Source organism: Rhineura floridana, chromosome 5 (genome assembly GCF_030035675.1).
Source record: "Rhineura floridana isolate rRhiFlo1 chromosome 5, rRhiFlo1.hap2, whole genome shotgun sequence".
NCBI lineage: Eukaryota > Metazoa > Chordata > Lepidosauria > Squamata > Rhineuridae > Rhineura > Rhineura floridana.
Genome location: NC_084484.1, coordinates 45,322,983 through 45,348,516, shown reverse-complemented (window position 1 = coordinate 45,348,516; position 25,534 = coordinate 45,322,983). Strand labels below are relative to the sequence as shown.

General features: G+C 41.8%; 1 protein-coding gene across 2 annotated transcripts in view; it reads left to right on the top strand.

Moving 5' to 3' along the window:
* FGF14 (fibroblast growth factor 14) overlaps positions 1 to 25,534 on the top strand; it is a 525,484-nt gene that overhangs the window by 133,287 nt on the left and 366,663 nt on the right. Inside the window, exon 1 of one of the 2 annotated variants that reach the window (XM_061626600.1) lies at positions 6,076 to 6,174. The exons of the other annotated variant lie outside the window; for it this stretch is intronic. The gene's annotated coding sequence lies outside the window, so the exon portion shown is untranslated. Of the gene's footprint in view, positions 1 to 6,075; positions 6,175 to 25,534 lie in introns of those variants that run through there. 2 annotated transcript variants of the gene reach the window in all.

Sequence of the window (25,534 nt, the reverse complement as noted above, 5' to 3'; positions counted from 1 at the left end):
CAATGTAACATTGTAATTATTTTTGTATTTTTAATCTGATCAATATATGTGTAAATTGCTCTTGCACATCTCATTCCATCAGTTCCTTGTGTGTTCAGGGTTCCTGGTGCCCATATGCAACCTCTCCATACATAAGAGCATCCCGTTAAATTCAATGGAAGAGGCAGTTCCATTTACACAAAGGTCACATTGAATTTAATAGGGAAGCCTGTACATACAGGACCTCCTTTTACCCATCAGAGTGCCATGAACTGGAGTCAGTTGATTCATCATAAGTGGCATTTAATGAATGTTTATTACACACTTCATTGAAATCCATTGTCATGGGCCCCCTGTAGAGTTCTTGGTGGAGAGATGAGGAGGGGGAGGACTGGGATGCTGGGGAGGGACTCAGTGGGGTGCAATGGAAGGGGGCTGAAACAGTAGAAGGCTTCAGCTCTGTCCCCATAGTTCCAGTTACAACTGTAGAAGTGCTGTCCCGCCTCTTAGCCCTGCCTTGTAGCTCGGGCCATCACTTGCGCCCTCTCCGGAGTAGGAGGAATCAGAGGATCAACCAGAGCAGTGTCAAAGGAAAATCTGGCTGAAGTATCTCCATCTGCAGTGCCAAAGATGTGCCAACAGATGTGCAGGCATGAGCAGATAGCGCCAGCTTTTCATAGGAATATTTGCTTGCCAACCCAGTCCTGTTCCGAGAAACCTTCCCCATGCAAATAGAAAGCCCACCCTGAGCCTACTTAAAGGGTTTTAAAGGGTCATGTCCAATTGCTGTGACAACATTTTAGTTTGAGTGGTCATGCCTAATTTTGCAGCGTAGAGATGAGTCCTGTGTGACCTATATGATGATCTATGAAACCCTCTAAGCTGAGATTTCACATTAAACATAACAGAAAAACACAGCAGGGAATCTGAGTCTGAATCAGCCACTGTATTATGGTGGATCAAGTGTTGGATTTAGAAATTCATTCTAAATCCAGGCGAGCTCTGATAGCTGCTGCAACTTAGGATCACTATGTGTAAGAGGATGGACCTTCATTTTCTGGAACACTGGGGCAAAATGTGAGAAACAGTGATGCTCCTGAGTGAGTCAGAGGTTCACTTTTCTCTTCATGGGATCCAGGATTTCATTGCCCATTAATGGTGATAAGTGAGAATTGGTGGTTTTTTAAAAAATATTTATTTCAATTTACTTGCAACTCTTCCTGATTGGTGGATTCACAGCAATTTCTCTGCCACAGGCATCACAGATTAATTTCCAAATCCATTTTATTTAATTTTCCCCTCCTCTCATCCCCACACAGGGCAAACCTTGAGGCAATTGCGCTTCCTTCCTCCCAGCTGCATCTCTGTCACATCCAAACCCAGCCTGAGGTAACGTTTCTGCACAGAGATGCATTTCTGTTTATAGGTTGTTTTCTTTACTTTTTATTACCGTGTCAATGGATTAATTATTTCTTTATGCAATTTTCATCCAAAGAGGCTTGCTGCTAATTTTCTTCTTGTAGCAGTACTGTTTAATTAGGCAATCACCCGTGTGTCTACATGCTGGTAGGAAGAAAAGCGACAGAAATTACACAATGTGTTCATTTAAAACTCTGCAAAAGATACTCTTTAACTAACAAATTAAACTGGGGGAGGGGGTTGAGAAAAATACAGATGTATGTGTTCTCTGGAAGTCTGTTGTTTAATTTTACACACCACACTACCTCATTATTTTCAACTCATTGAATATACTGTACTGGCTTGTGCTTTTTGATGTAATCTGGGGTTGTTGTTGGGCGTTTTTCTTTCTTTCTACATAAAGAACCTATAGTGTTTTCTTGTGTGAATACATCTTGCTATGTTCTGCCCACACTAGTGAGCATGACTTAGCCTTGTGGACGGGCATCTAAGCATCTTTTAAAAATCATTTATTTCATTTTTTAAATTTACACTAAAGCACTTTTATATTAAAGTGCTGCTGGACAGGTAACTTCCATAACCTTTTAAAAGGTAAGCTAAAAAGCACTAATAAACAGATTGCTGGGAAATAAATACAGTGCTAAAATAGTACTGGCTATAAAGGTGGAGTTTTTCTTCCTTAATTTTTTTAAATTTATGCTAAAATGCTATACCATTTTAAAAAGCCAGCTGGGCTTTAGAAGTGGCAGATGATCACCCCATCCTACTTAGCATCATGCTCGCTGAATTTGTGCTAAAGTATACATGTGTGGTAATAGGCTCACTAACTGGATACATCTGTGTACACATCAACATCCCACCTATTAAAAAAGACAGGATTAGTGCTAAGGTGAGTTAAACTTCTGGGAACTCCACTACTGGGCTCCTTCTGGGAGGAAGGGCAGGATATAAATCTAATAATAAATACATAAATAATAATAATAATAATAATAATAAAATTTTATTTGTTAGTCGCCTATCTGTCTGACTTAACGGACACTCTAGGCGACTTACAACCAGAATTACAATACAATATACAGTTCATCCAATATCAAAACATCTAAACACAACAAAAAGCTAATCCACCCCAAGGTTCTTGTAGGCCTGCCTGAACAGCCAGGTCTTTAAGGCTTGGCAAAAGCTCATCAGGGAGGAAGCATGTCGAAGATCATAAGGGAGAGAGTTCCAGAGGGTGGGGGCCACAACTGAGAATGCCCTCTCCCGGGTCTGCACCAGCCTAGCTGTTTTGACTGGTGGGACCGAGAGGATGTCCTGTGTGGCTGATCTTGTGAGGCGGCCTGATTGGTGATACTGGAGGTGGTCCTTCAGATAAACTGGGCCGAAACCATATAGGGTTTTAAAGGTCAGTACCAACACCTTGAATTGGGCCCGGTAAACCACTGGTAGCCAGTGTAGATCTACTAACACTGGGATAATGTGATCTCAGCGTCGGCTAAGCTTGATCAAGCGTGCCGCCGCATTCTGTACCAGCTGCAGTTTCCGGACCGTTTTCAAGGGTAACCCCACATAGAGCGCATTACAGTAGTCTAAGCGAGAGGAGACCAGGGCATGTATCACCCGTGGGAGTAGATGCACAGGAAGGTAGCATCGCAGCCTCTGTATTAGATGGAGTTGATACCAAGCTGCCCGCCTCACTGCCGAAACCTGAGCCTCCATGGACAGCTGGGAGTCAAGAATGACCCCTAGGCTGCGGACCTGGTCTTTCAGGGGTAATCTTACCCCATTCAGGACCAAGTCGATGTCTCCCAGCCTTCTCTTGTCACCCACGAGTAATACCTCGGTCTTATCGGGATTTAGCCTCAGCCTGTTCTCGCCCATCCATCCACTTACGGACTCCAGGCACTTGGACATGGTTTTCACAGCCAACTCTGGTGAGGACTTAAATGAGAGATAGAGCTGAGTGTCATCCGCATATTGGTGACACTGCAGCCCAAAACTCCTGATGATTGCTCCCAGCGGCTTCACATAGATGTTAAATAGCATGTTAAATAAAATACCTTCAGTTCTTAAAAAAAAAGATGGATTTTTTTGCAGTCTGAAAGAAGACGGAATGAGTCCCAGGAAGACCCAGGAGGACAACTTGAAGCTAACATCTTAGGTAATGTCAGCCAGAGTGTTCAACCAGTCACTGCCAGGCTACCGCTACCACCACCACCACCACCACCACCACCACCAAATCCTAAAAACTTCAAACCGATTCTTATTGAAGTCAGCAGCGCAATTCCTATTGATTATAAAGACTGTTTGTTGCCTTTTCAGTATTCTGAGCATGCCACTGGAGTGAAGCCTGTTTGGACCTTAGTTCCCACTTGTTTCCCCATCTGGAAACCCTGTGCAACTTGATTTAATAGTTATTCTGCAGTGATCCCCAAAGTAACAGCCTGCAGTAAGGCAGTTGTTTCAGTCTGTTCCTATACTGCACAAGGGATTAAACTGTTGACTGGTCTGAATAGTAATGAACTCCCACAAGGACTAGAGTGAGAAAGAATATTAGAAGTGCATGTGGCAGGAAGGGAGTTCAAAGCAGAGGAATGTGGGAGGCATCAGAGAACAAGGCAGAATGTGACCAGAGTCATACCAAGCGCTATCACATGGAGGATGTTCTCTTAATCAGTGATGTCTTAATAGGAAAACTTCGTTTCATTGCAAAGGTGTCATAAATTCAACAAGTTGCCTTATCTTGCAAAATACCAAATTGCATTCAAGAGGCAATGCCACCTAAACCTGTAGTTTTTAAATGTATTATCATTGTACAATATGCTTTAAAGCTTAAACTCCTGCTTCAAGGAGCTTAATATCTGAAGTTTGAGGAAAGTTCAGAAGAAGGGGACTCCACAGCACCAGCCCTACCATTGGGCAGAGAGAGGTGGTGACCTCAGCCTGCTGATTTTGGTTGTCATGAAAGAGTAGCAAACTTATGTTTATTATTATGGTATTTTTGCTGCCAGGGAGCAGGAGAACTTTGTGGGATTTTCTGCCTCAAGTACCCAAATAACCTTGCATACTGTGCACTGTGGCTTAGGGAAAGGGAAGTGTTATTTGTTGCTCTGTCTTGGACAGCAAAATGTTTTGGGCCAGCCCTGAAGGTGAGGGATGAGAGAAGCAAGGCTTTCAAGGGATGAATATGAGTAAACACAAGTGCACCTACTAGACTTCATTGCAATTTAGTATGGAGATGGTGGGGAATATTTAAGCAAAGGTTTAATACAAAAAATGGGTTTTGAGGAAAGATTAAGTGGAATGGGCAACTGATGGCTCAGAAACCTAATCTGGCCTTCAGGGGCTTCACATCTGGTGGTCAGCATAATTCCTGATCCTCGTCACCTCTTATTCTTCACCTCAGTCACTTTCTAAAAACCTTTTCCATAACAAGGAGAAGGTTTGAACACTTCTGATGCCTCTAGGGTTGTCACCCATCACCATTGCCATTGCCAAAAAAGGGAACAAAAAGATACAGATTTGCATATCCTAATTTGTATGTATTGATGCAAATGTGAAAATAATTACTATAATTTAAATAGGAATTCAATACACCTCACCTGTAGTGGGGAAGACTGAGGCTAGATGACCTGTGTGCCTGCTTAGCCTGCTGCTCAGATGTTAACTGTCGATGGACAACTTCAAAGCCCATCCTACTCTCCTTTTTGGCTCTGGAGCTGAGCCAAGGAGATCTAGAGGTGGAACTGAGCGAACAAGCTTGACATTAAGGAGCTCAGTATGCAGCTGTAGTGTTAACTCAGCATGGGTCCAGAGAGACTAAGGCTGCAATCCAATATATGTCTACTCCGAAATAAGCTCCATTGGATTCAATGGGACTTACTCCCAGGTAAGTGTGTATTGGATTGCAGCCTAAGAGACATGTCCTCACTGCCAGGACCTCTTCTGCTGGAATGTCTGCTGGGTCATGGTTTACAGCTGGATCTTGCCTTTCATCCTGAAGAGACACCTGGCAATAGAGCATTCTGACGGCCATATGGACACTTTTACATTGACTTCCTGCTGGGATATGCATCCAACTTCACTCTTAATGCTGGGGGGGGGGAGTGGGAAAATAGATAATCAGGATGTGGTGGGTGGGGTAGTCGGGCAGCCTAGGCGAGACATACATGAGATGGGACATTTGGGACTAGGGATGGGGAAGAAATTAGATTCAGTTGACATTTAAAGCCAAATGTATCAAATTTGTACTTTCCAAAACAATATGAGACATGAAACACAGCCATCCTTCAAAATTTGCACTTTTGTGATGCACAAAATTTGAATTTTGTGATGCAGTTTCCCAACCAACCAATGTTTGAAAAAACATATGAATTAGTGGGGAATGCACATAAAAATGAATATATTAGTGAAAACAGCATACAATGTATTTGTATTATAAATTGCTTGCAAAAATGTGTACATTAGTCAAACCTGCATACAAAAATATATTTATTAGGAGAAATTTGCAATAATATGCTGAAGAATTTTCATGAGGATTTTTTAAAGAAAAATTGCAAATTTCTGCAGAAATGTGGATAATTGACTTTCAGATTGAAAGAAAGAGAAACTGAGAGCTGAAATTTACAGATCTTTCCACTCTTTGGGACTATTATGCTTGCCTTTTGTGGGATCCCAAGCTTCTCCAGGGTTGGGCAGAATCCTGACAGTTCTTCAAATAGAGGACACTTTCAAGGAGAGGACTGACAGCTCTTCAGATAGAGGATTTTCCTCTGTAAGGTAAGACACAAACCATATTAGTGGACATCTACACTTTGTTTGAAAGAGAATAAGGAGCCATTTGCCTGTTATGTTCATGTAGGAGTAGTTGGGCAGCTACAGTTCAACTCAAAACATGACCTCCATTAAAAATTAGCCAGTGAACAGAGATTTGAAGCCCCTGTGGGTTTCTTGGGGAGAGATGTACTAAAAATGACAAAACTGGGTCAAATGTTCATCTTGTCTATTTTACACTTAAGAATTTGTTTTCTATATTCCTGTGTTTGTCTAAAAATGTAACAGTTCTGACAGCTTTCTCCTCTTGTTTTTGCTCAGTTTGGGTATCATATCACATGGCATGTTGAATCAAGGGCTGTGAGTATCAAGCTGTTAATAACATCTGATGCAAAAAAACCCTCCATTTAATACTTCAAAGCATGCAAAGGGGCACTTCAAAACGGAGACAGAAGCTTTTGAGCTATTGTTCTGCCTTCCTGAAATATTACACTGTTTCTCCCTAGAAAACTACAGCTGGTGAAACAAAAGGAGCATGTATTGGAAAATGATGGTGGGCTTTTTGGGGGTGGAGGGGGAATGGGGGATGGACAAGCACTGCTATTCATTTCATATATGTGTGGCTGAGATAAAACGAATTACAGCATTGCAGCTGATAATGTGTAAAAGGTTATCCTTTCAGTTGTGACTTTTCTGTTCATTTTGGCATCTTTTGTGGGTGTGTTTAAAGAAAAGCAGTGAATTTTGTTTATACACAGTACAGTGTATTTCTCTCCTCAGGGGAGCACACTGTGAAAACAAATAGCAGTAACCAGCTAATGCTGCATAGTTTTCCTGCCTTAGCATTTTTATTATTATTATTCCTGTTTCTGGTTAAATGATTGCGAACAGCACAGACAGTTCCCTTATTCTGTGGAGCGGTGGAATGAAGTGCATACTTTAAGAGATCGTCTGCATGGAGATGTGTTAGACCAAGTCTGTATTAAAGTATCCCAAAAACTCTTACGCAGATGGCCTGCCATTCTCCCCCCCCCCTTTCAGAGCACTGGTGAATATTTTCATGCTGTATTCAGAGTCCAACCAAGGCTGAGGGAGTGCAGACCTTCCCAAATATTCAGCTACATTCTGAATCTATTTGTTGACTCAATCAGGGATGCTAAATTTGGGGTTCACAAAAATAACTGCTAAGTGAGAAGATCCAGCTTTGGGCTGTGCTGGCCAAAGCCATGTTGCTTTCTGAAGAAAAACCCAAATGGTGTCCCCTGCTAGGCTGAACACCAATTTCTGTTGCCATCTTGCTCTCACTTGTGGTGCCTCCTCAACAGGACTGCCTCCCACCCTCCTCTCTGGCAATTCCATGTAAGGAAGCCAATTGGACTGGCAGTTGAATGAAATTGCATCCTCCACTGCACCTGAGGGCAGCAGGCTAGTCAGGAGCGGGGGGACGGGGACGACAGCCCTGTGGCACACATAGCTCCGATATCCAACAGAGGGAAATGGCTGGGAAGTAGAGAAGGAATGTCTGAGTGTTACTGACACTCCCCACCATCTGCTGCCTGATATGATTGCCTCAGTTTGCCAAATGGTAGGGCTGGCCTCACTCCTGAAACAGGTCACTTCACTCTGCTGAATGGTGTAGCTAACTCTGAGTTTGGATGTGCCAAGGAGTGGAGCCTGGCTGTTTTTGGTGGGTGAAGGTAGTCTAGTATTGAACCTCATGCTTCACTGGAGGTTGAACCCTGTGTAATGTTTAGAAATCCACTCCTTGTTTTTCACCTTGTAGTGCCCTCCAGATCTTGTGGACTACAACTCCCATCAGTCCTACCCTGCATGGCCAATAGTCAAGGATGATGGGTTTTCTAGTCCAGAAACCTCTGGAGAACACCATGTTGGCTTCCCCTGTTCTAACAGTTCCAGCACACCAAACTTTGGGGCAACTCCAGTACAGGTTTTACATAGGACTCTCACTCCCTACACACAGCAAGGAAAGATTCTAGTAGGCCTCACTCTTAAGTATTTGTTGATAGTAAAGTTCTTTTAGTAAAACTACTTGAACATTGCTCTATCTGGGTCTCTGAAAAATCTTATGCCTAGCCAATTGTGGGGAGGGGTAAAGAGAAGAAAAATGTTAACAGTCTCGTGATTCAACATATCTGGTTTATTTAACAAAATACTGATACCAAACTTGAGGCACTGCATGGGAAATTCCTCAAGGTTGGCACCCTTAGGAATGACCACCTTCTGCAATGGGAGCCATTTGTTCTCTAGACACTAGTCTGGGATATGGAATGCTCCATTTCGGTCCAGATGATGAGACTCTATAATAAAGTTTGCATTATCTCACAGTAGTAAGGGCCTCATAAACACAGAGCACATGACGTTGGACAATATGGGGGCATCCATGACATGGGCGGGGGTGCTGAGGAGAATGTATAGGTAGGAAATGTGGCAGGGTGGCTGCAGTCTTTGGCCCTCTTCCAACACATCCGCACAGTAGTACAGACATACGTATATAAAGTGGAGATTTATTGCTTATTTTCCTTTACATGCAAAATGGTGAGTCTTTCCATTATCACACCTCAGTTAAATTTGGGTAGGGCTTCAGGACCAGATCCAGCCTGTGGACTGGCAGTAGGCTATCCCTGCAATAGCTATAACATCATTTATTTTCTCCCTAGGCATAGTTTTGACAGTGTGTACTACTAACATAAAAGTAATACTGAATTTTGCCTAAAGCACAATTTAAGGAATTTGAAAGATCTTTGAAGGAAATTTTGTTGTTGTTATGTGCCTTCAAGTCGACTACGACTTATGGCGACCCTATGAATCAGTGATCTCCAACAGCATCTGTCGTGAACCACCCTGTTCAGATCTTGTAAGTTCAGGTCTGTGGCTCCCTTTATGGAATCAATCCATCTTTTGTTTGGCCTTCCTCTTTTTCTACTCCCTTCTGTTTTTCCCAGCATTATTGTCTTTTCTAGTGAATCATGTCTTCTCATTATATGTCCAAAGTATGATAACCTCCGTTTCATCATTTTAGCTTCTAATGGTAGTTCTGGTTTAATTTGTTCTAAATAATCTATAGGAATTCTGAGAGAAGTTAAAAGTATTTCAATAAGATCAGCAAAATATATTAACAAATACATAAAATGGGATGGGGATGGAGTGGGGAGATTTACTTATCTCTAGGTCAGAGGTGGGGGACCTGTGGCCCTTCAGATATTGATGGACTCCATCTCCTATCACCCCAGCCAGCAGGGCCAATAGTAAAGGATGATGAGAACTGTAGTCAAATGGCATCTGGAGGGCCATAGGTTCCCCACCCCTGCCCTAAGTGATACCAAATTTGACTGAGGTCCATATATTCCATTATGCAGTTTCCAACAGCAGCTGGTCATAAGAATATAAAAGGGGCCTATGAGGGCAGACCAAGGATTTGTCATTTGCCCATCTATTTCCTACAGGTTTCAACCACATGGCTCACAGAAAGTAAAGATATAAAGGCAACAACTAAGTGCCAGAGTTATTGCTAAACTGAACCCTTGGCTCCTTTTGGGAGGAAGGGGGGGGATATAAATTTAATTAATAGTAATCACCACTATCACCATCAGTGGGGTTTTTGGGTAAAAAAGAGGTCCTGGTAATCACATCTTGATAAAAGTGTCATAGGTGCCTGCAGAAAATGGCTGCAAAAGAAAAGAAAAAAAGAGGTAACAATACTCTGTATCTGTGAGAACCGTCACAAAAAAGCACTGATAATAACAAACATTGATATCCTAGCTACCTGTCATGGCTGATAAACATCAGTAGCTGATCCATGAATTTATCATCCTCTTTGAAAGCCCTCTAAGCTAGTGGTCATGATGACCACATCTTGGTTGTGAATTTCATATATTAATTACTTCTAGAGCAGGTAGCCAATGTTAGTCTACTGCAGGTAAAGCTACAAAAAGCCCTGTGACACCTTAAAAATTAACAAATTTATTATAACATAAGCTTTCATGGACTAGAGCTGCTTCTGATGAAGCGGACACCAGTTTATTAAAGCTTATGTCATAATAAATTTGTTAGTCTTTAAGGTACTGTAAGACTCTTTGGTGTTATATGCTGAAATACATACTTTTTATTATATTGAACAGACTGTCATCAAGTACCTTGAAGTTTGAGTATTATGAGCCAGGAAGAAGAAGAAATCTCTATCCCACAAACCAAATAACTTATAAATCACAAACATAACCAACATGGTGCTGTTCAAACAAATTATCACAACTGAAGTGCTGGCTTCTGTCTCATATCTATTAACAGTTCTGCTGAACTGTGCATATACACATATAGTTTCTGAATTATATTTAAAGTTATTCAGAAATATCTTTTGTCTCTGGATATGAATATATTGACAGAGCTCTTCTGCAGATAAAATAGCTAGCCACAAATAGAAACTGTGGAAGATATAAAGGAGAAGAAATGATATAAGACATAAGAAGAAGAAAATCAACACTTAAAAGTAAGGATGGGATCTGCATTTGGGTGCCAGTTCATTTTTTGCTGTGTAGAACTTCCTTCTGGTACGGCTTCATCAGGGATAAATTTTCACTATTTCCTATAAATACCGATTTGGGGTTTTTTCCAGCAAAAAACATCAGTATTAATATCAATATTTTTAAAATATTTTTCATAGATTTTAAAAAATATTGTCATTTTAAATTAAATATTAATATTGTGAGGAGAATACCATATTAATATCAATGTTTTGAGGAAAATATCGATGTTAATATCTATATTTTTGAGGTGCATTTTTTAAAAAAACTCTGGTTCAGCCATGGAAAACCGCTGGGGGAAAAAAGATCCACGAGGACAAAAAACCTGCAAATAAATAGGAAATTCGGTGTCAAAATTTGAATTTTGTAAAATTCAGACACATCGCTACTTAAAAACATAGGCTGGATAATGTGGACAGATGTTTTAATATGATTGTTTTATTGTGTATTTTAATTATAGATGTTTATATTTTAATCCTTGTGCATTTTTTTATACAAAAGTCTATTTTGGCATTAAGCATTATATAAATGAAAAAGGACATAAATAAATATATATATATAAAGCAAATGGGAGAGTGACCCCCTGGTGGAGCAGCATGTATTCTGAGTGAGGCAGCAGGCTCAGTTATCCTAAGATAGACCTCATATCTTCAGCACTTTTATCCTTCTATTCCTTGTAGTCTTTGCAAGACTTGTACAAATGTAGCCTCCCTGTGAACTACAAACAGTTAAAATGGTAATTTCTGAACTTAAATTTCACACAAGCTCAGTATTAAAATCACATAATGTCAGCTGTTGTAGCAGATCTATTATGTGTACAATCAACTATGCCAAGTCTTGGTATGATTTTTCATTATGCAAAGTCAAGTCTCTTGCATGTTACTCAGAATGAGTTCTCTGCCAGCATGAGGCACAGCTTGCCCTTTTGTGATTAACTATCACATCGCCCTGGCTATTTTTTATTTTTTTATTTTTTTTAGCTCAGCTTCTGCATCTTATACTGAATGAATGTCAGGTTTGGATATAGGAATGAGCATAATTTTGCTCTGGTTTTGTGAAAGAATTCCTTGTCTTTTCATTAGTTTGCCGTTAACTGAGGAATGTTCATATTATGATCCAAAGCAGGATTATTACGATCCAAAGCAGGTTTTGAATTAGAAACATAAACATGTTTTATATGCATTATTAGTATACTGCAATTTATCTTTTTACAATAATCCAAAGACAGAATTTATTATTATCAAATGATGGGAAATTATAGACTGATTCAAGAATTATAAGTTGAAATGCTATAACATTCCATTTATTGTTGCTGTTAATAATAATATATGATATCCAATATTAAGAGCATTGACTTCAGTGGGTCTGCTATGAATATGACTTAGTTGGATGTCACCCATAATAACAAGGCAGGGAAACCTGTGGATCTCTAGATGTTGTTGGATTCCCATCAGTGTCATCAGCATGGCCAATTGTCAAGGATGATGGGAGCTGTAGTACAGCAGCATCTGGAAGACCACAGGTTTCTCATCCCTGACATATAGGAATCCTTACAACAGTCCTACGAGACAAGTCAGTATTATCTCCATATTAATTCTATGGGGTTTTTTTTAGCCATTTTTACTATGTCTTTTAAACTAAAATATATTCCTAAGGCTGCTTATACAATAAAAACAATAAAACAATCTTAAAATTAAATTTCAGTACAGGAGGAAACATAAAAACACAGCATAATTAGATACATTACATTACAAGAGCCAGCATAAAATCATTTTTAAAAATTGCAAAATAAAAAATGCCTTCTGAGTCTGCTTTAAAAGAAGGAAAGGGGGGGGGAAGGGAGTTCCACACTCTCAAAGCCACCATGAAGAAAGTCTTGTCTCTGGTATTCACCAATCTAATCTTTATTAACAGTGGCCAAAGAGCAGAACCATTGAATCAGATCAGTTTGAGTAGGGTCATATGGATATAAGCCATTATACTGCAGTATAATGGTTACACTGCTGGACTGGGACCTGGGAGACCAGGGTTCAAATCTCCACTCAACCATGCAACTCACTCAGTGACCTAGGGCCAGTTGCTGCCTCTCTGCCTAATCTTCCTCACAGTGTTTTTAAAACAGACGGTCCTTCAAATAACCTTCATATTGCTGGGTGGTGGGTGTATGTTTTGAAAGACAGTGGCTTGCCTAAATCTATAAAGTTTGGATACACAGACAAGATATGAATCAGGAACTTTCTGGTTTACAGCTCACACTCAGCGTCTAAATTACTTGCCAGGTTCAATCAGTTCTTAGTTTAGCTGCTCAGATAGAGTAATATCATTAACAGCCTTTCCATGCAAGTTTTAGGAGCCTGCACTACTAAGCTATATCAGTTTCATACAATTTGAAATGCTGTGCCTTCTCCCATTGAATCCTGGGGAATATAGTTTGGTGAGGGTGCTAAGAATTCTATTGCAGCTTCCTGATCCCTGTTTCAGAATTAGCATTCCTAAGATTCCCCAAGAGGAGAAAATGACTGCTAGATGAATTAGGTCTGATGTGTAGATCAGTGGTTCCCAACCTGGGGGCCGGGAAGTAATCCAGAGGGGGCCGTGAACAGTAAAGAAATGAATTATTTATTAATTTTTAAAAAAAGTCTTCACTCCCTCTACACTGTCTGCTTTCCACTGCCGCCGCAGATGACACCTCCCCCTTGCTCCAAACGAGAGGGGAGGCCTTTTCTGAAGCTCCAGAGCGTCTTTCAGGCACACTAAGGGCAGGCATCTGCCTATAAAATACATGACAGATGCCAAAGGAGGCTGAGGGTGGAGCTACCAGGAAGAAGAGGGGATTACTATCACTGATTCCCGTCTCCTTGCACTGCCGCTACTGGCAACGGCCTTACTTAGAATGAGAGGAGAGGGCTTCTTGTGAAGGAAAAAGAAGCAAGCCTGCAAAGAAAGGCTGCTTTCCCCCTTCCTTCCTGGCAGCCAGCCTGCCTCCCTGGGGGGAGGGGGTCACAAAAAAATTTCAGCTTATAAAGGGGGTCCTGTGCTCATAAAGGTTGGGAACCACTAGACTAGATGCTCACTCTGGTAGAAGATATATACTTAGAAAGGGTTGTACTGCTGACTGTTGTTGGCACAGCATCAGAAATTGTGGCAGAGTGTTTTCTAATGTAGTAAGAAGACACCTCACAAATTTGTAGCATTTGACTTTTCATTCCTTATTGGGCTTCCTCCTTCACAACCATCAAACTATAAGGCACAGTTCCCCCCCCCGTTCAAATTAAAATAATACACTACAAGATAAGGAAAAATTCACAAACTATATGAATTAGTCCTTCATATGCTTAACAAAGCCAAAATCAGATGAATATTCATCTCCATATGTACCAGATTAATTAATGCAAATATATGCTCTCTTCCTTTACAATTGGGTGTAAAGGGCCAGCTAAAGATCACCCCCATGAGTGAGTGGCTCAGGGGTTACGTGCCCTGCCACCTGTGCAGCCGTGGGCAAGCTGCATAGTCCCAAGGAGCCCAGTTGCCCCCCAGCTGGCAGTTGCGGACAAGGAAGGGGCTGGCTTGTGCAGCTGTGGCAAGCTGAGCAGGCCCTAGCCAGCTGGGGAGGACTAGCCTCAGAGGGACGCAATGGTAAACCCCCTCTGAATACCACTTACCATGCAAACCCTATTCATAGGGTAGCCATAAGTCGGGATCGACTTGAAAGCAGAAAAAAAATCAGTTGCCATTCATTGATTATTCCAAACAAAATTATATTTCCCTGGAAGGTAGCAAGACATTATTTGTCTATATATATATATATATATATATATATATATATGTTACAAAAGGCTACTACACTGCAGTGAAGTCCTCTAGTGCTGCCTCTGCTCCCTTGCTTAAAGTTTGTGAGTCAGTTTTTCCAATGTGGCTATATATATGACTTTCTTACACCACCCATCCATTGTATAATTTGCTGCATCTTTCAATTCCTGAGATATAGTTAAGTGAGCTGCCACTAACAAAAAAGCCACCAAAGGTTAAAACAAAATGTCAGAATTATCCTCATAGAACATGGATAACAAATACAATTTAGGATCCCGAACCAGCCTCTTGCCAATAATCACCCCAATCTCTGCTAGCACTTCATCCCAAAACACAGCCACCTGCCCGCACTCCCAAAATGTATGCCGATATGTAAATTTGCCTGGGCAGCCCCACCAACATCAGGGAAACCCAGATCTTGTTATGTGAGCTAGCCACACTGGGGTATAAAACCATTGATGGATGGATTTTAAAGAGTTCTGCCAGATATAAGCTAATACAGAAGAGAAGGGCTTGGTCGACCACATCTTGACCCATACAGCTCAGTTTAGTTGTTTTTCCCAAGTGTCCTCCAACACTATCAAAGGAAGGAAACTGGTTTCTCACCAACAAATGGTACAATAAGAACCCAAACCCTTAGCCCTTGAACCCCATTCATTTACCTGGTGCTCAAAAACTGAAAGTGGGTTGTTGACTTGTATCATAACAGATCTTTCCTTGATAAATGGTGCTATCTGTCTATAACTCAACGCTTATCCATCCCCACATCTTGAAGCTTATCAGTTAACTGATTTTCTGACATACATAAGGGATCTTTGTGGGGCGGAAACTTCATAACCTTACCGTCCCTGATCTCTTTAGGGTAGCATACAACACCATCCAAAGAAAACAGCTGGGGGTGGTGGGCCAAAGGAAGTAATGCAGAAAGGCAAGGGAGAAACTTAGTGTGCCATCTACACCCAACTAAAAATGTACAGCGTGTAAAAGGATTAGGTAGTAGTTTCCATTGCCTTATTGTAGACACCAGTAATGGGAGTGTCTCTGATAAAACAAAAGGGTTCTCCATAGCCTCTATAGACACTCACGGATAACTGTGGTCATTATTCATTAATGGAGAGTTGACAAAGTTGAAATGCTTCAAAATATAGTTGTAGCCAGGGAAAACCCCAGCCCCAACCCCCCAAACTATATCTAGTTGTAAAGGAAATTAGCTAAATCTAGTTGTGAAGCATATTTGTTAAACAAATTTTGCCACTTCTGAATATACTTCCCCTGCACCAGTATAGGGAGAAGTTGAAATAAGAATAAACGTTTTGGTAGACATTATCTTTAGGGTGGCCACCCTACCTAGTATTGAAAGATTAAGACTCTTCCAAGAATGTATTTCTGATGCTATAGAATGGATCACTGGGAGATAATTAAATTGATACAATCTGCTCAAATTACAAGGGATTTGCACTCTTAAATATTTGAGGCTCATTAAGCAGATCCTTATATTAGAAATCATTCTAGAAAAAAGTACATCTTGAGGGTGAACATTCCAAAACATGGACTCTGATCTACTGTAGTTGATCTGAAACCCTGAGAGGATTCCAAAGTGGTTAATATTCTTAGTCCATATTGGGAGACATTGCTAGGTATCAGCTAAAAAAGCAACAACAATGCCATATCATCTGCACAAAGAAGTAACAGTGATGATCCACTGCATTCATATCCTTTTATATCTTGGTTCTCCCGAATGGCTAAGAGTTCTAAAAAAAGAATGAACGAAAGGGAGGAGGCAAACGGCTTCCTTGTTTGGTCCCTGAAACAAAGAAAAGGGGGCCAAATCCATATTGTTTACTCTCACCACTGTCCTTGTTGGATTGTATAATTTAGAACTAATTCTGTCTTCTCCCCAACATGAAATTGTTGCAAAAGGGTTATGAGATATGGCTGTTCAAGGCGATCAGAGGTCTTACATGCAACAAAAGTAAACAAATCCAAAGGTTTATTATTAATCCTCACATGTCTAATTATATTTAAAAGTCTTCAGATGGATCAGAAATCTGGCTTCCTGACACAAATCCCACTTAGTCTGAATGGATATACCCCTGAATGGAATGGAACTTGGTCTGAATGGAAATACCCCTGTCAAAATGTGCCACAAGGAGAACTGTAAAAAAAAAAAGGTCCTGGTTGTGGAGGGAGATGAGGCAATAAGGTCCCATAAGTTCCACATTTTTCCTGGGCTTTGGAATAACCATCCTTGTCCCCAACCAGAACTCAGGAATAGAGTCCCAATCTAGTAGCCCATTAAATAAGGTCACCAGAGGCAGCAACAAAGTTTCCCCAAGGGACTTATACAAGTCAGTTGACAATCCATCTGGACCAGGTGCCTTCTGAGGCTTATGTTTAGCTATCACACCCTCCACATCTTCCAGGGTAATCCTTTCATTCAAAGAGAAGGGGCAGATAGTAACTGTGCCCAAAAACTGTTTCTGTCCCCCCAATCTGATTTAGCAGAGGAATAGAATGAGGAGTAGTATTTAGAGAATTCTGTGGTGATTCCTTCTGGGGTCGACAACCTGAGTACCATCCCAGAGGTGAAGCAAAAACACAGATGACTTAGCCTGCTTTTTTTTACCACATTTGCCAATAATCTCAAGTTTTTATTACCCAACTCATAGAATTTTAGTTGTAAATAAACCAGAGATTTAGATTTCTTATCAATTTCTAATGCTTGTAATGCTGTTCAATTAATTTCCTGCACTCTATATACCCTGGGGGAGCCACCCTGCCTGTACCTGTTCTCCAACACCTCAATCTCAGATTTCAGTTGATTCCCCAGGGGGGCAGCCATATACTTCAATTTTTATTTATTTATTTATTTGATTTATATCCCGCCCTTCCTCCCAGCAGGAGTAATTGGCTCACTCGCGGTTGCCTGCCTGAGGACCGCCATCATTGCATCCCATACCCCATGCCTGGGAGGCCCACTATCTGCATGAGCATGAAAAATATTGTAGAATTGCCTCCTGCAAAGCTTGAGTTGAAATAGACTGGGAGAAAAGAACAGGGTTCAAACAGGGGAGTAGATAAGGCACCGTTTTCATTCTAACATTTGATAAATAAGTACCTGAATCTATATTGACTTCTGTGTGAATTGTTAAATGACTGCTCTTTACATTTGAAAAATAGACAAGGAGTCATATTCAGTACTGCAGCATTGGCAGGCCATCCAGAGTAGATTTTTGGGGCACACACACAGAGAGGAGAGGAAACAGAAATCTTTTTGGATAATAATAATAATAATAATAAATTTAATTTCTGTGTTGCCTATCTGGCCAATGGCCACTCTAGGCGACATACAACAGTTAAAACATAATATGATAAAATACAATACAATGATACAATATAAAAACAATATAAGAACAATACAGCAGCAGACAATAATATTAAAACAGGGTAGGAGGCATTCCAATCTTAGTAATTAACCCTCCCCGGAAATCCTGAAGGCCTGTTGAAAGAGCCAGGTCTTTAAGGCTGTACGAAATGTATTTAGGGAAGAGGCATGCTGGAGATCTTGTGGGAGGGAGTTCCAGAGGGTGGGGGCCGCCACTGAGAATGCCCTCTCTCTACTACCCGCCAATCTAGCTGTTTTTGTCGGCAGGATTGAGAGAAGGCCCTGTGTGGCTGATCTTGTCGGGTGGCATAATTGGTGGCGTTGAAGGCGCTCCGTAAGATAAACTGGGCCGAGACCGTATAGGGATTTAAAGGTTAATACCAACACCTTGAATTGGGCCCGGAAAACAACTGGAAGCCAGTGTAGATCGAACAACACTGGTGTGATGTGATCCTGGCGGCGACTGTTCATAAGTAGTCGAGCCGCCACATTTTGTATAAGTTGTAGTTTCCGGACCGTTTTCAAGGGTAACCCCAGGTAGAGCGCATTACAGTAATCCAAACGAGAGGTGACCAGGGCGTGTACTACCAGTGGGAGCTGATGAACAGGAAGGTAGGGTTGCAGCCTTCGTATGAGGTGTAGTTGATACCAGGCTGCCCGGCTCACTGCCGAAATCTGAGCCTCCATGGACAGCCTGGAATCAAGTACAACCCCAAGGCTGCGGACCTGGTCCTTCAGGGGTAAACTCACCCCATTGAACTTCAAGTCAACATCTCCCAACCTTCCTTTGTCTCCCACAAGCAGCACCTCGGTCTTATCGGGGTTCAGCTTCAGCTTGTTCCTTCCCATCCATCCACTCACGGATTCCAGGCACTTGGACAAGGTCTCCACAGCTGACTCTGGTGAAGATTTAAATGAGACATAGAGCTGAGTGTCATCTGCATATTGGTGACACTGCAGCCCAAATCTCCTAATGATTGTCCCTAGCGGCTTCATATAAATGTTAAACAGCATGGGAGAGAGGATAGAGCCCTGTGGCACACCACAGTTGAGAGGCCAAGGGTCTGAAACCTCCTCCCCCAATGCTACTTGTTGAAACCTATCGGAGAGGAAGGAATGGAACCACTGTAATACAGTGCCTCCAATTCCCAATCCCTCCAGGCAATGTAAAAGGATACTGTGGTCGACAGTATCAAAAGCCGCTGAGAGATCGAGGAGGACAAGAAAGGAGAATTCTCCCCTATCTAATGCCCTCCTCAAATCATCTACCAGAGCGACCAAGGTTGTTTCAGTTCCGTGACCAGTCCTGAAACCCGATTGGTATGGATCCAAGTAATCCGTTTCATCCAAGTGTGTCGACAACTGGTTGGCCACCACTCGCTCAATGACCTTGCCCAAAAATGGTAGATTCGAAATTGGGCGGAAGTTATTGAAAACTTGGGGATACAACCCAAGATGCCTACATTTTATTTATTTTATTCATGCAATCTCTTGATTGCTTTATACGCCAGAATTTCAAAGTGATGTACAAAAGTCATTCTGACAACAATAAAGAGTAAGAACAATATAAAATACAACCTGACAATTGAGAAGATGCATGGTTTAGGAGAAAGTAATCCTTCCCCTTTCTTAGAATAGTTCTCTTTATGAAGCAGCCAGATATATTTGTTGCATCTGATGAATCGTTTGCATGTTTCTGTGTGTGATGTTCCCAGTTCCCATAAACATATTTTAATCATGTCACATAAGTGATGTCAGGAAACATAAGAAGCTGCCTTATGCCACATCAGAATATCTATCCATATAGCCTAGTATTGTCTACTCTGATTGGCAGTGGCTTTTGAGGATATTAAGGAGATGTCTTTCCCATCAGCTGCTTCTTAACTTTTTGAAGATTCATTTTTTTAAGATTGAACTTGGGCCTTCCCCATGTGCTCTGCTACTGAGCTATGGCAGCAGGCTTCTACATAAGTATTCCTAGGTGGATGAGGTGTGAGCAAGGGCTGTTGCCTTTTTATACCACGCCTGGCTCCAGTGCATGGTCAGGTTGGGTCCTGCCTGAGGTGCCCTGAGAGGTACCCTCCCTAGGGTGGATGGTCGGAACCCACTCCGCAGTCCGCAGCAGCAGCAGCAGCAGCAGCAGCAGGTTGCATGACCCGACGCTGCCGTGGATTATGGAGTAGGAGCTCCCAGACACCCCTCCTGAAACAGGTGGCGTGGACTTAAATAAGCTCATCTACCTCACCTACCTGCCATGTTAGCATGGCAGTGTGTGTGCCCTGTGCAATCTGTGTGTGTGTCTGCCATCAGGTTGATGCCCCCACTGCCATCTTGGATGATGGCAGGTGTGTGCACACAGTGCACAGGGCGTGCTCACTGACAGCAGAGGTTGGTGGGCTGGATGGGCCTATATAAGCCCTGCATTGTCTGTATCAGAAGGGGTGTTGCGGCAAATGGTGCTGAAAGCCCAGCCAGGCTGGTGCTCAGAGGCCCAGTCACACCTGACCCCGGCCCTGTTTGAACCCCCTCTCCCCTTTCCCAACTGAACAACTGCTTAGAAGGACAACTTGTCCGTGCTTTTCCCCGAACTAAGGAGTTACGCTAGAAACTGTTGTAACAACAAATATTTTATTGTGACTTAATACAGGAGACCTCTAACATGAATAACCTTGCAGCCCACTCTGCAGCTGGACACACCCCTCCACTCCTTGTTCCTTCCAGGCCATCTCTTAAAGGAACCTTTCCCTCACAATGATCCCCCCCTCCAGTTCCACATACAGAAGCCCACTGGACTGGCAGTTGAATCTTACTTTAATGCTGGCAGGGGCTCAGCATTTTCCACTGAGTCTGAAGATAGCAGGCTAGCTTAGGGGCTGCAGGGCAGGGATCAAGACCAGAATCAAGCCAGCTTTGCCACCACTGAGTGCTGGCTTAGGAGAATGGGAATGACTGGGGACTATTGCTCAGGAGAGGCAGGCAGGGAAGACTCAGCAGGAACAGTTAGAGCACACTGCTTTCCTCCAATCATCTACCACCTGAGTTGGCTGCCTTACTCTATGTAATGGTGGGATAGCCCTGCTGGGGACACACTCATGCACATCTGGATTGTAGCCAGGGTTTTCTCAGTTTTCTCAATGGAATTAGTTCACACATTTAGCTGGTGTTCTTCACGTTTGTTGGGGAATCAAGAGGTGAGAGACCAGCTCATAGACCTGCATGTATGTACATCCATGTGTGTGTATTCCCCACCACATCTCCAAATTACTGTACTTGCTGACTGTTCTGTTATGAATGGCAGTCCCAAGGCCACGGATGCTTGCACTCTTTGCAACATTTGCTATCGTCTCTGGAATGTCACATTATTAATGAAACCCTCTTAATCAGCTTATGTGGTTGTTTTTAGAGGGGCTTGTTTAAACCACTAGCTTTCCCTTAAGTTATAAGCAGGCAGAATTACATTTTTGGAGATAGATTTTCCACACTAAGTATGCAGACTTATAATACATGTTATTTGTATTTCTCCTTTAATCTTACACTAGTTGTTGTTTCAAAGAGATGATACATAAACATGTCAAAATTCTCTTTTCATTCTTTGAAAAGAATCCAGCACCTTTAAACTAATTACAACAAATTGTTTTTGCCAGGAATTTGAGCGATTTTCTGCTTGGGAAATGTTACCGTTAAAATTGTTAGAATTTTGTTGAAAGATCATAAAGGGAAGGCTACTTCCACTAGGTTATATTGGCTAGATATATGATTGAAGGGTGATATAAAAATATTGATAATAAATCTATAAAAACTTTACTCTATGGAATCTACTATTCTGTTTAAATACCAGGATAAATTCAGTGCAGGGTCTATTTCTGCATTGTTCTTGTTTATGAGGAATCCAGGAGATGACAGGACCAAGTGGAAATAGGCCAGGGACACCTTTTCTATCTTGTCTCATGATTCAGCAGTAGGTTTTTATTATTTATTATTTAATTTGTATCCCACCCTTCCTCCCAGCAGGAGTCCAGGGCGGCAAACAAATTGCTAAAAACACTTTAAAACATCATAAAAACAGATCTTAACATACATTAAAACAAAACAGCATTAAAAACATTAAAAAAACTTTTTAAAAGGGTTAAAACATTATTAAAAAACATATTAAGCAATTCTAACACAGACGCAGACTGGGATAGGTCTCAACCTAAAAGGCTTGTTGAAAGAGGAAAATCAATAGGCGCCGAAAAGATAGCAGAGATGATGCCTGCCTAATATTCAAAGGGAGAGAATTCCACAGGGTAGGTGCTGCCACACTAAAGGTCTGTTTCCTATATTGTGCAGAATGAACCTCCTGATAAGATGGTATCTGCAGGAGTCCCTCACCTGCAGAGTGCAGTGATCGACTGGGTATATAAGGGGTAGGATGGTCTGGCATAAGGTTTGAAAGTAAAGGTGGAATGTTTGGGTTTCAACCTGTTATCTCTCCTCTCTCTGTGCATTCATACATATCTTGCACTTATTCTGGTTGCTATCCTTGCTGAGGGTTTACATTTGTAGATAAAATGATTGTGAGAAATTCTTTGCTGTTGTTTCCCCCCCACTTGCCTCATGCTGAAGTATCTTTTTCCTTAATCTTTTCAAACATAACTACTTATCTCAGCTTCTACTTGTTGGTTTTGCTTTCTATATTAAATGGGGCCTGATACTTCCATGGAAACATATAACAGAATAACAGAATCATCTTTTAGAATCCCAGCAAGGTGTATTGTAATCAGAAAATGAATAGTTCATTTGTTGATCGATGTATGTATCTATCTACCTGCCTGCCTGCCTGCCAATGAACTACCAATGAACTACTTATTTTCTGATTACAGAAAAGATCAGTCATAATAGCATTTCTGAAGAATGTACAGTCCATGAATGGTTACCACAGAACATGGTGATGCGTCCCCTCCTCTTGCCCAGTGATGGCTGATGAGTCAGTGTTACTTTTTGACATGATAAGGGGAACAGTGGTGATAATGTGCCATTTTTGAACAATATTAGAATATTATTTACAAATATTTTCATTGTAACCTAGGTAGGAGAAGAGAGTGCTTGAAGATATAAAGAGAGGGTATGGCAATTATAAATAATTATATTCAGTTACATTTTCATTTTCCAAATGACATTTGTATTTGTAATTGGATCAAATTATGGTCTGCATGGGCAAACAAACACATTCACACAGGTGTGGTAAAGAATGTTAAAGTACATTTAGATTGTCATGGCAGTGCCGTCTTCAATCCACTTTGCCCTACAGAAAGGGTAAAGACAGCAAAGCTGTATCAGGAAACCGTTTTTGTTTTGTTTTGTATTGCTTCATTATTGGCACCAACTGAATTTGAAAAGACAGTCAAAACATATTTAGAAATGGATAGCTGATCCTCCCTGTGGACAGTTAACATGAATACGTAAGTCCTCAGTAGTGGGGAAAGTGTTTGGCATGTGGCCACTTAACACTATTACATCTCTAAGATACTTGGTAGGCAATATTTTGATGCACTTGGCCTACCTCAGTCAATTGAAACTTGGTACTTATAATGCCAGCTGCCTGGATGATTAAGAGGGAAATTGGATTTATGGTGTAGAGCTGCCAATATCTATCTAGTAGATAAATGTCTGTCAAAAAATGCATCTTCACATGAATTGTGCTCTACGGAAATATTGTTTCTAATTTATTTTGATGCTGTTCAGTTTAGCACCTCCTCTGATTGGTTCCTCCCTATTCTCTGAAGCTCGCTAGAGGCCTTCTGGAATTTGGTCAGAGCCTGAAGACTTTATCAGCTTGGCTCACCCAGCTCGCTTCAGGGATTCATGCCAGACAAGGTAGCGTCCTTGAATAAGGCTGGCAAAGGATGACATGGTGACCCTGATTTTGGTCTGAGGGCTGATGGTGAGGAGAAGTTTGTAGCCACGATGAAAGGAAGGAGCATTTCCTTTCCAGAAACTGTGACACAGATCCTATGAACAGCTGTAACTGTAGCTCAAGAATTTCTTCTGCCTGTTGCCCTGAAGCACCCTCTCACAGGCTGTTCCTGCAAGACTCAGCCTCTCCTTCCATCCTGTTTCTACTCACAGGTATTGGAGCTTTAGTTAAGCAGCTTTCCTAACATGTTGCTACAGGATGGAGTGGGGTCTTTAATCAACTGTGGATGCATATTCAGGGAAACCTGCTTACAAAGAATTCCTATTTCTCCATTTGCCCAGCCTTCTGCTGTAGGAGGTATAAGAGAATTACCTAGAGGCACAGGTTCTTAAACTTTTCATTCCCAGGGTCCACTTGAGAGGGCTAAAAGTCACCAAGGCCAACCAGTCACAGCTGAGATTGTAACAAAATGGTGGCAGATGAAAGTGACGATTGGCATAATCTGCTGGTAATTACTGACATATTGTATTGAAATCTAATCACTCTTTGGAAACGCTGAATTCTTTGCCACAGCTATTTTCTTGTGGCAGGGAGTTCCATAGTTCAGCTTTTCTAGAGCTAAGTACACATATTGTCTCTTGAAATATCCTAACTTAACCTTCCCATTTTATACAGAATTTGCTGATTCCTCCTTAAGTGGAGGAAGGTTTTCATTTTATATCTCCCCCATGCCTCTCAAAGCATCTATCATTTATTTTCTCAATCTGACACACATTATACCCTATTCCTGTCCTGCCCTAGGTGGCTGAAGTTGGACTCGGATTCAGAGGTGTGCTTTTTAAAATAGATTTAGTAGAAAATTTCAGTTCAGAACGCTTCACAGATCACCTTACAGGTTACACAGAATATTGCAACTCTACTTGGTATAACTAGGCATGGCTGTACACTGCTAAGACATTTTTGCAGCAATTGGACAAGCCCCCTTGCAACCCTTAAGTGTGGGTGGGTTCATCTACTTGTGTGAGGAAGGTGTCATGCGAGCACTTCTCCTTAGAGGAACTGGGGGAAGCCTTTGAGTCTGCCAGTGCAGTTGTCTGGGTGAGGGTGGCAGAGACATGTCTGTGAGATCCTCCTCCTTGGGGGCAGGAGTGTGTGGCGGAGGTGGTGGTGTGAATGGGGAAGGGGGTGCAAAGGAGGTGAAAGGGCAGTCGCTTGATTGGGCAATGCCTCATCAGTTGCAACTGGAGCTATACGGGCAGAGGAGTCAATGTCAACAGAGCTACAGCCTTTGGCTTCAAGATCCTCTGTGCAACACTAGGACCCTTCCCCAAATGCCAGTTTGCCGCCGCCTCGTCTTCATCATCACTGCATGGACATTCCATGGGACTCATGACAATTCCAAGGATCAGGGATCCCAGGCCTGGGGCAAATTGCAACCTTCTAGCCCTTCCATCTGACCCTTGAGACTCTCCCCTGCTGCTCCCTGTATTGCCAGACCACATCCCTCAACAGCCTTTCTTTACACTCTCATTAAAGTGATTTTTTTTAGGGTGGGCCGGGTGGGATGTTTCCTTGTACTCTGATGGTGTTTTTTGCTTACCTGGATGGAGGATGTAGATGGGTGTGTAGAAATTAGCTTTAAAATTCATATTAATTACTCTGCCTTTTTTTGCCTCTGGCTCCACCCATCACTGGCATGTTCCCCCTCCCTCCGGTTGCCAAGAAGGAAATAAA